General features: G+C 47.9%; 1 long non-coding RNA gene across 2 annotated transcripts in view; it reads right to left on the reverse strand.

Moving 5' to 3' along the window:
- Positions 1-3,938: 3,938 nt before the first annotated feature.
- LOC109311657 overlaps positions 3,939-11,623 on the reverse strand; it is a 26,718-nt gene continuing 19,033 nt past the window's right edge. Inside the window, exon 4 of one of the 2 annotated variants that reach the window (XR_002101564.1) lies at positions 3,939-4,537. This is a non-coding gene — a long non-coding RNA (uncharacterized LOC109311657). Of the gene's footprint in view, positions 4,538-5,377; positions 5,613-11,623 lie in introns of those variants that run through there. The other variant, XR_002101565.1, reaches the window with a different exon arrangement.

The raw sequence follows: 11,623 nt of genomic DNA on the forward strand, positions 1-11,623 counted from the left end.
CGCCGACCAATCGCAACACGGCCGGGCCGCGGGCGAGCCAATCAGCGCGCTGGGCCGGCGTGATCGCGGCGTGCAGCCAGCCTGATCGCAGGAAGGGGCTCGCGTGGGCACGTTCGGCGGCAGCAGGGGCTGCTCTGGAAACTAGGGGAAAGGTCAGCGTGGGGGCGGGGCCGGCGCCTGCCAATCACGGGGCGGCGGCCGGCCAGGAACGCCGCGCGGGGGGGGCGGTAACGGCTGCCGGCAGCTGCGCTCTTCTCCCCGCAGTGCCGCCAGCCCCAGGGATCCGGGGAGCTCTCGCCCTGGCGGTGCAGGGAAGCCCGTCTCCCGCCATTAGTGCCCCGAAGTGGGCTGCGGAGCCGAGTCTCCCGGGTAGCGCGCCACTACAGCCGTGTGCGCGGGGTGCACCTGAAAGCCTCGGGGTGACCACTGAAACCCCTCAGTTCAGACTCACTGCTGATCCTGGCGCCTTAGCAATGAGGAAGGATGGGGTTAGAAAGAGTAGCACCCTCTGCTGTTTGTGAACTAGCTGGGTGGCCCCCTCCCCTCAAATCTTCCCTGTCTGAGGGGTCTGGGGGATGGCAGACTGTCTTCACAGGCCGCCCCCCTTCCTGAAGGACAGTGCGCATCTCTCAGGAGGGCCGACAGGCGCTGGGAGTTCCCCTCCACTGGAGCAGCTCCCTCCTGCCCCAACCAGCCACAGCTGTGCATCAGCAGGGAGGTCTGACACCGCGGCATGTGTGCCACTGCGCTGCCACCAACCCAGCAGGGGCCAATCTAGGACTCTGAAAGGGGGGTGCACATGGGGAGGTTCAGTGGGTGTGGGCCTGTCACTGCAGTTTTTTCAAAGCTGCCTGGGGTCTGAGACCCAAGGATGGAGGATCCTTGATCAAGAAAAGGGGAGCCTACAATGCCTGCTGGAAGGAGCATTTTGAAGACCTCAATCAAGAGCCTGTTTTTTGATAAAAGTGCTCTCAACTCCAGCCTGCAACACTCGGTTAGGCACCCCCAGCCCTTGGTGAGATGCTGCGTACGTTTTTCATAGATTGTAAGGGGCTGGAAGGGACCTTGGAAGATCATCAGGTCCAGTCCCCTGCACCAAGTAGGAAAGACAAATCGAGTCAGGTGACTCCAGCAAGGTGACCGTCCAGTCTCCTCTTGAAGATTTCCAGGGTAGGCGATTGCACCATCTCTGAAGGGAGCTCATTCCACAGTCTGGACACCCTGACTGTGAAACAGTTTTTCCTCATGTTGAGCCTGAATCGATTTTCCAGGAGTTTGTGGCCGGTACTCCTGGTTTGCCTCTTTGATGCGCTGGTGAACAGTTGCTTTCCAAGCCTTTGATGTACTGCTACCAGGTCCCCTCTCAGCCGTCTTTTCTTCAGGCTGAAGCAGATGAAGAACAATAAGACACCTGGAGCTGATGAAATTCATGCCAAAATCTTCAAGTAGGGGGAAAGGGGCTCAATCACAGCTCTACCCCCTCATCTTAAGGATTTGGAATGACAAGAAAATCCCAGATGACCTCAGGGATGCCATGATTGTGACAGCCTTCAAGAAAGGAGACAAGTCCACCTGTGGAAATTAGAGGGATCTCCTTGCTATCCATTACAGGAAAGATCATTGTGAGAGCCATCTTCTTTCACCAGCTGAAGAGCTCCTCCCAAGATCTCAGTTTGGGTTTGGGGCATCAAGAGGCACAACTGACAAGAACTTTATCATCAGCTGAGGCAAAATGCTGGGAACAGGAGCGAACAATGCAGCAAGCACACAATCACCCATGTTCAGAGGTGAGCTACTTGTAGCAGGGGCAGCGTTGCCCTGCCCAACCCTCAGGCCGAGTACTTTTGGTTAAATTTTCTATTGTGTTTGGGATTTTCTGGGAGCAATAGGACAGTGGCAAGAACCCTGCAACACCCCTTCTTTCTGGGCCGCTCGTGATTGTGCTAAGGCACTGTCTGGATCCATCATAAAACCCAAGTGAGAAAGGGTAGGGTGTAGGGGAGGGGGAGCCCCAAGCCCCTAAAAGAATCCCTGAGCATTACCTTCAGGGGTATACCAGGGAACAATAATAAGTCATGGCAGGTGAATAGACTCAGGTGTGATGTGACCCAAGGCAGCATTTGAGCTTGAAATGCTGATGAAGTAAACTAAACAGGGATTTTTTCATTCTCCTAGTCTGTTTCACGCTTTTGGATAGATGCTGCACAAGCGTGGGTGGAAGATCTGGTTAGTGCTTTGTTAACATAATCGGTAATGGGTCCTAAAGTCAGGGCTGTGGCTATTATATTTTAATTGAAATTCTGTACCCCAGTCATTCTATTTTTTCCTCTTTAGTGGTTCATTATTGGGGGAGAGACTGACACAAATGTATATCACTTTCACTATCATTAAAGGGTTTTAATACGATAAGAAACTGACTCAAAAGCAGTTAGGCTACTGATGAACCGAGACCACTGGTCATCATGTTGTTATTTTTTGTAGCCTGCCTTATACTGCTCCATTGGTTTTTTTTCTTGTGTCTTGTACTTTAATTGTGTACTGTTTAGGCAGGGACAGGGGTTTTTTTATTTGTGTTTCTATGACACAGCACAGTTCGTGACTACAGCTCCTAGGCCTGATGAAAATACAAAAAATAGTGATAGCTTAAGCTTCCAAAAGAGATCTAAGATGCAGCATTAATGAGCTGATTTAAATTCACAAAAAGCAAATGAAAAACATTGCATCTTTGGCAGCAAAAGAGGCAAGACTTGGCTATAATGTATGTAAAGGGGGTTTATTAAGTGTGCTGAATAGGGACAGACCCTAAAGTAAATCATAGTGTTGCCGGCCTTGGCTTTTTTCAGGGGCCTAAGCCAGCTGCAGGGACGTGGCTAAAGAAGGTTCACTTAATGATCACTCAAAAACAGGCTTTGTGTGATCATCACAAAGTAAACCTTTGCAGATGCTACAATTAGCCTGCTCAACTAAGTAAAAGAAAGTAGGTGGCATGTCCAGCAAACCCAATAGTGAAATCAAATTAAACAGAGCAAAAGGCCTGAGGAGAAATATCACATGAGAAGATAAACAAACCAGAGGTAGCAGACTTAGTTTCAACTTAAGATTGTTAGTGGTAGTGACTGATGTAAGCAAATGTGCAGATGTAGTTGTGCTATAACAGGTCTACACCTTTACTCAGTGCCTTAGGTACGTTGCAAAAACAAAAGCAGCCTGGTCACAGATGACCATAAATAAAGAGAAAAGAGGTCAGAGACATTTCAGAAGAATAAAGGAAATGGCTGTGATAGACAAAGCACAAATGGATATATAATAGTAATAATTCAAGATAGATATTTCCAGTTGCCAGGAAAAACCCTGCATCTGCCATCTATAGTTTTTTATGATTAAAATACTGAGAAAGATCTTGTATGCAAAAACGAATGCATGTATAGCTGTTTGAATCATGTAAAGCAGGGGTGTCAGACATACTGCCCATGGGCAAGATAGAGGGGCCAGGAATTTGGGAGTGGGGCATGGCCCCACTACACATGTGTGTGTGTAATGGGGCAAATAATGGCTGTGTTAACCCCTACAGCTGCCACCACAACTGCTTGCCCCATGACTGCTCCCATACCAGGATCCAGCCCAGGGGCCAAGGAAGCTTGACACCCCTCACATAATGGACTAGCATGCTTTCACACTGAAAAAAGCCTGTGTGAATTATAGACATGTGAAAATACTATTTGCTGGTTTGGTTTGGTTTGGGGTTTTTGCAAGTCTGTCATTTAAAAGCAATTACATTTGTTTCCTTTCAAATTTGTTCAAACAAACATGGCTTCTGTTTGGAGATCTTGCATGCATGGCTTCCACCTTCCAAAACAAATGTGGTCACCTGTGTTAGAGTACCAGAAGGAAGTATAGGAAGTCTATCAGTTAAAAAAAAAAAAAAACACAGCAAGGACAGCAATTGCTTGAAAGGTTTAGTGCAGGGGTGCAATTCACCCCAGGCCCTGACCCAGATCCAAACCTGACAGCAATGGAGAGGCAAGTGGCAGCAGGACCAGCAAAGGCAAGCAAAGCAGCGGCAGGGCCACTGGGCCATAGCAGTGCAGCCCTTTCTCTCCTTCTTGCCATGTGCACAACAGGGCCTTATAGCCTCAGATTCTGCAACAGGCCCTGCCCCTCACTAGTCCTGCCCCCAAATTTCCTGACCTACCACAAGCCCTATGTTCCATGGACTGCATGTTTGACACCCCTCAATTAGCGCATCATAGTTGTTCTTGCAACACTAATGTATCCTCAAAACAGCTACTTGGATGTTTTCACTTAAGCAGGGGTGTCCAATGGGCAGCCTGTGGGCTGTGCGCAGTTCCTGGTTAACTGGAAGTCGACAGCCCTGACTTGCAATATGTATTCTATGGGTCTGAAGCATCTGTTTCATGACATCCCAATGCCTATTGCAGGGAACAGGGTCTTGGAGAACAGACAAATACAAGATACTGCAGGTTGAGAGGTGGAGTGGAGTTAGGGACCAACTTGTGTTTGTGACTTCTGATATATCCTGTAGAAAAATTGTTGATTGAGCTGGTTGTGCTGGAGCTGAGCAACAGATGTTGACTGACATTTTTCAGAAGTTATCAGAGCACCTTACAATGTGAATGAATTTCTCACCATTTCCCATAGGGTCCCATACCAAATGTATAAATAAGGAGACCAATCCACGAATAGATTAAGTGACTTGTTCAGGGTCACACAAGAAGTCTGTGACAGAGCCAGGAACTGAACACAAATAGTCCCACTTCGCTGCCTTAAATCAGAGCACCATTAAAACTTCCTCTCATGCTTCCTCTCTCTCTGTTTCCCAGTCTTTATTTCCTCATTCCAGATGATAGTAAATAGTGAATCCTGTTCATCTAAACTTCCTTCTCTTCACTTCTGCTTATGCCTGCTGAGTTTTGCATTAGTTTTAACCAGCAATTTCAATGTGACCATTTTATGGTGTTTCTTAAATTTAGGGGTTTAAGTGCATGACTGCTAACAAAGTGCTGAAGAGAAGCAAATGTAACAAAAATTAATTTTTTTAAACCAGGCATAGAAGCATCAAATCTAGTATAATACTGAATAACACAGGGCAGTCTGCTTGCTTTGGAAAAAAAATGTTTGCTTTGTTGGGATAAACTAGACTGAGTCAGGTTTTGCTAATGTCTGAGGACACTTATGGGTGATGTTATCATTAAAGTAATTATGTAATTAACACTTAGGGAGGGAGTTACTTAGGTGTGCCTTGAATAATAGCTCATTCTTTGCTTGTATTTCTGAGCAGCACTTATAAGTCTACATGTAGAACTACATTGTAGTCTACATTCTACCTATGTAGAAGAAAGTGGCTGTATGCAAAGGGGTCCTATAGTTGAAGATTTTAATTTTTTTTGGTTTCATGAACCATGATTTAACCCGAAGTCTTGAAAAGAAATTTAGATGAAAAGTTTTCTTTGTTTACAACTAGCATTAGCTTTGTCTAGAAATTGAAATATATGTACGATTAGTCACTTCACATGAGAGCTGAGAAAGCTCCTGCTCCAGGTATGTAGCCCTTTATGATGACAAGGAAGACAAGACATAGCATCTTTGAGCATCTTGAAAATAAAGAAAAGGAAGAGACATTAAAAATCATGTCACCAAGAAAGTACATAACTGCCTTTTGAGGCTCAGAGAGAAATCTGGCATGAGGAAAATATGGTTATACTAAAACTATTTGCATAATTTTTACCAGAAGTTAAAAATAGTCAAAAGCAACTGCTTGGGTGTAGTTCCAGGGTTAGGGAGTACAATTTGACAGCAGTTGGTCTGCCAGTATACTGTATAATGCTTATGTAGCAATATAACCTACAAATGACATGTTCAGCATTTAGAGATTTTAAATAGAATTAGGGGGTTCTAATCATAAACCAGATACAATCAGGAGGAAATGATAGAGATGAAAAATGCTGCAGAAATTCAGCATAATGTTCGCATGTGGATGTTTTTGTTCATTTAGCTTCTAAACAGGTCACCAAAGTCTTTGGATTTAAAAGAAATATAAAGTTTTCCAATCTGGTGCTTTGGTGAAACCAAATGGAAAGGATTAGCTACACTTGACTTAGCAGAAGGGATCTTGGTTTTCTCTGTTTAAAAATTGCAAAATCTCTGATTAAAAATGCAAATTCCCTGATTTAAAAAAACCCAAAAACTGTGATTAAAATGAAACACCATTACAGGCAGTCCTCAGACTTACAACACAATTGGTTCTTGAAAACAGCGTCTTAAGTCAAAACAGTGCAACTAGGAACCAATTTTCCCATAGGAACAATGTTATAAATGGGGGATTGGTTCCTTTGCCACAGTCAACACAGTTGCATCCTGCTGGTAAGTCTGTTGTGGTGGAGAAGAGTTGGGAGGGGCGTGGGGGGCCAGATCAATGCCCCTGCAGTGAGGAAGGAATTGAGGCTGGGGCTGGCACCTGGGCTGGGGGAAGGTCTGCCCAGGGAGGGTGTGGGGCAGGTTGCACTGCTGCACGCCACCGGTCCAGGAGTTGTCATGTGACGGCTTGTCTGGCGGCTCTCACCACTGCTCCTGCTGCTGGTCTGGGAAGGCATGGTGTGGGGGCGTGTGCCCCAGAATCTGCGTGGGGCGGGAGGGGCTGGGGCTGTGCCAGGCAGAAGGTGCTGGGAACGGGGGCTCTGCCCCCCTCAACTCATCCAGCCAGTGCAAAACTGAGCCATTGCGTTGCCTCCAGACAAGCAGTGCACAGTGGTGGGAGCCGAACCGGCCTCCCCACACCTCCTGGATTAGCAGTGGCCTCACCCTGACTGGGCAAGCAGCGACAAGGCATTGGGGAGGCGGGGGGAGCGTGCCACCTGAAAACTTGCAGCCGCCCCACAGCCTCCGCTCTGCCGCCCACCCTGCCCCAATCTGGAGGCACACATCCCCCCATAATCTGCCACTGCTCTCCTGGCCAGGGCAAAGCCGCTCCCTGTTCGAGAGGTGTGGGGAGGCTGAGCCAGCTCCTGCTGCTGGGTACCGCTTGTCCGGAGGCAGTGCAGTGGCTCAGTCTCGCACCGGCCCCGTGCTAGCTGGGCGAGTGGCGGGGAGCATAACCCCCGCTCACAGTGCCTCCTGCCCAGTGCAGCCCCAGCCCTGCCCCATGCCCTCCCAGACCAATGGTGGGAGCAGCGGCAAGAGCCACTGGACAAGCTGCCACATGATGCTGTGGGCTGCCGCCAGTCTAGGAGCTGCTCGTGAGCCATCCCACCCCCTCCCTGGGCAGCGCTTGCCCCAGCCCAGGTCCCAGCCCTACCCCCAAATCTCTCCCTCACTGGAGGGGCATTGATCTGCCCTCCCATGCCCCTTCCCTCCCACCACCACAACAGACTTACCAGCTGGATGCAGCTGTGTCAACCATTGTAAAGGCAAAACCGGCGTGGGAACCTCGAAACAGGGTGTCAATTTACAAATATTGTAAATGTCATTTGTCATAACTCAAAAAGTCAAGAACTGCCTGTATATATACAGGTATCAGTTGAACACAATGTTTTACTGATATATTTACAATTTTAAAGCAGTTTGGAAAACTTGGAAACTTGCCAGTGCCTCAGTCACCACCTTTATATGTGTGTGTGTGTGTGTGTGTGTGTGTATATATATAAAAGGGCTTAGTCCATCTGTCTGTGTATCTGTCTCTCTATAATGCTCTTTACATGCGAATAGCTTGAAAACTGTAAAAGAGAGAACATTTGTGTCTTCAGAGAAATTTCTTTGCTAAACCTTAGCACCTGTTTAGTGACTATGTCAGGATGATCCAAACTTCCAGAATTGGGAAAAATGTTGGGCCAGGGCTTTTTCTATTGATCTCCTCCCGGGAGGACACTGGGAGCCCGGCGTGGCAGGGAGGGTAGAAGGGAGTGGGGAGCAGCCAAGGAAAAGCAGGAGTGGGGTAGAGACGCGAGGCAGTGGGCAAGCAGCGGTGGCGCCATCCCAAGCCCTGAGCAGGGAAGGAGGCACCCAGGGGTGGTGCAGACGAAGCGCCGGGGTGTGGGTGGCTATTGTGAGGTCCAGAGCTCGCCTGCCCTTGCCCAGCAAAGAGGCACTCAGGTGGCAGCATGGGTGGATCCATCTCCAGCCCACTGGACAACAACGAGTGCAGAAAGGGATTGGTATCTTCAAATGTTCAGCCTATTTTATTTAAGTTTTATAAATATTTTATTTAATAAATATAAAAAGTAAAATCTGTTTGTTTTTGTTATTTGAAATTCAGCCGCCATTCTTGATGGGCAATTCCTTAGTAATAAAATAAATTCTAAATATCTATATATTTTGGCATTTGATTTTGGGGTTTTTTTATCATGGAAAATCAGAGCTCTCCCTGCCCCCTTCGCTCACTAGGCTGTCTCCCAGCTGCTTCATAGTCCTGTGCAGCTCTGACATGCTGGTGCCCTGCCCGTGACATTGCTTCTCACTGCCAAACCATAGCCCGCACAACCCTGCCAGTGCCCCTCACTCCTGACCCCCAGACCTGCTGGTGCTTCTCACTCCCCACCCACAGTACCCTGGGCCTGCTGGTGCTTCTCACTCCCCACCCACAGGGCCTCTGCCCTCTCCAGCCCTGCCAGATCCCCAGCTGCCAAGGTTATGGGACCAGGGGCCCAGCTCCATAGTGCCCTGCCTGCCACAGCAGCGCTCAAGCCCAAGGTGTTGCCTGTAGGAGGCAGCAGCTGCTGTGGCAGAGGAGAGCATGCTTCCGCTCTCTCATGGGCAGCACAGCTGGAATGGAGCTTGTGGGGGGCACACAGGTGTGGGCTACCTATTGTGGGCTTAGGCTCCCTGCCCTGCTGCCCTCCCTCCTGGGGCCTCCAGGACCCAGCAGGCAGGACCAGGTGTGGCAGAGCACAGCAGGGCTGGGTGGGGTGGCTTGTGCCGCTGCCAGGAGCTCCACGCTGCCATGGCAATGTGTTCCCTGCCCGCCCGGCAGCAGCGAGGAGCACAACTGTAGCTAGGCAGGCAGGGGGTGCCTCACCAGGGCAGCATGGAGCTTTAGCGGCAGCATAAGCCTCCCTGCCCCACTCTGCCAGGTCCCACCTGCTGGGCCAGAGGCCCCAGAAAGAGGGCAGCAGGGCAGGGAGCCCTGAGCCTGCAGTGGGCAGCCTGCACCTGCCCCCCCACCCCAAATCTGAGGGGTATGTGCCACCCACTTCCCCTAGAAGTGCATGCAGCAGTGGGGAGCCAGCCCCACCCCAGGATGAGCCATCTGCAATTGTGTCCCACTTCCTGTCCAGGGCCTGCAACTGCACATGGTGCCCCAAGTGCCCCACACCAGCAGGGCAGCAGCCCCAGCCCTGCCCAACTCCCTCCCTCACTATGGGGGCTTCAATTCCCTCCCCCCATTGCCAGACTTACCTATTAGGAGCTGCTCTCCAGGCTGCCTGGCAGCCATGTGCATGTGTATGTGCACACATACACATGGCACTCCCTGTTGGTCCCCTTTCTCCTGCTCTCCCCAGCCCCTTGTAGGCTGGAACTCTGCCAGCCTGCAAGAGGAAAACCACCATTCCCTGCATTTTTCTCCTTAAAAAGACAAAATCCAGGTTTTTCTCCTTAAACTAAGAAAATCCATATTTTACCGCATTTTTCCACGGCAAATAGAAAACCTGGATCCCTGGTTATCAGACTAGTACTGTCCAATATGTTTGGCTCTTGAGGAGACAGGCAGCAGATGATTTTAGGAAATCATCTTAGATGGTAGTACTAGGGAGTCATGTCACAGAAGAGGAGAAAAAGGAATTCAGATCCTATACAGGGCCAGATTCACCCTGAGAGTAAATACTTTGATTTCAGCAGAATTAGTAGAATTACGCTAGTGGAATTCAAGTCGGGAAGCTGGAAAGTAGAAGCGAGTGACGTAATCGGCTCAAGAGGGAGCCACTTTTAATAAGAAAATACAGCCAGAAATAAATATTTAGAAAGAAATGGACTGGAGGTATGTTGACAAAAACAAGCAGCATATTTAGCCTGGCAGCCCTAAAATCCCCCTTCAAGAACCATCCCTTTGGAAACCCCCAGATAAATTTCACTCTTGGGCTAAGCAGAGGAATTGCAAGAATGAGGGCAGGGGAGTGAGCATGGTTTTTTTGGATATGGCTAGCATCTGACAAAGTAGGTTGTAGCCTACAAAAGCTCATACCTCTCTAAACCAGTTAGTCTATAAGATGCCACACCACCTTAGCTTCCACCTTACTTCAGACTAACTTGACTAATGACCTCTAAATATGGCTATATCAGGTGAGGGAGTAAGAGAGGAGCAGGCACTAAGCTGCAGAGTGGACTGGTTTTCTTTACAATGCTAAAGTATCAGGGAACACAGAGAAAGGGACTAGAGAGCATCTCAGGGAATATCCCAAAGCAAAGTTATCTTTGAGTTCAGAGTCAAAGGGAAATCTGCAGATTTCTGGCCTGCATCGAAGCTAAGGTCTATGAAAGTATGGCTAGGATGGCTGGTTTTGTTTTCCTTGAGGGTTAATAAAAGTAGATTCTGGTCATCCATTTGGCCTTCCCCTGTTCCTTAAACATGCCCGTGTTTGAATATACTGTTCCACAACAATGTCCCACAGAGACCGAATGTGCCACATTAGTTGACAATGAATAAGACAATTGTATAGTCCATCCTCATTGCCGTGCCAACCCTGTAAACAGGAGTCCTCATTCATCATTTCAGGACGTGAATCGATGTAGTGAATTTCTTCTGCACTCTTAAGCTGTCCATAGATCATTAAATTCCACTCCCTGTGAATAAAAGATGTGTGAGCAGGGGCAGACAGTGATGGGATGACCATTTCCGTTGTTCTAGAAGATCACTTTCATGTTCCCCCTCCTCTCACGTCACCAAGAATTAGGAAAAAGGGGAAAAATGGATTCTCTTTTCCCTTCCCTGTATCTTCTTTAGGGTAGGGGCATTCAACTTAACAGACAGGCAAAACTTCAAGTATATACATAAATAAATTGGATGTAGTATCCAAATGCCTGAAGAACAGCCAAAAGCTCAGAAACACATGCCCAACTTGCATTAAAAAAATTAACAAAATTATCTTTTTCTCCTCTTCTCCCTTTATAAAGACCGCCAAATTCTAGTAGAATAATAATGTTCTACCCCTTTTATCCTTTTCCCACAAAACGTATTTTTCTTAAGAAAATACAGTGATATAAATTGCATGCTTTCCAAGACCTATCAGTAGTGCAAAACAAGAAACACTACAGTTTTCACTCTCTGTTGCTAAGGATTGCCACATTTCTCACTGTGATGTCTTTTTTTTTTTAAATCAAGGAAGATCAGAAAATTATACAAATATTCATTCACTAAGGTAAGAACCTACCAATAGGACCATTATATAATAAGCCAGTAACATACACCTTCCCTTGTTTCAGCAGCTTTCCCTAAGTTCCAGATCCACAAAGTTTCATAGAAATTTTCATAGATATTAGGGCTGGAAGGGACCTTAGAAGATAATCAAGTAAAGCCCCGCCGCCCGAAGGGCAGGAAGTCAGCTGGGGTCATAGGATCCCAGCAAGATAAGCATCCAATTTACTCTTGCAGGTGTTCAATGTAGGTGCTTGAACC

This window comes from Crocodylus porosus, unplaced genomic scaffold (genome assembly GCF_001723895.1).
Source record: "Crocodylus porosus isolate Cpor-Errol unplaced genomic scaffold, CroPor_comp1, whole genome shotgun sequence".
NCBI lineage: Eukaryota > Metazoa > Chordata > Crocodylia > Crocodylidae > Crocodylus > Crocodylus porosus.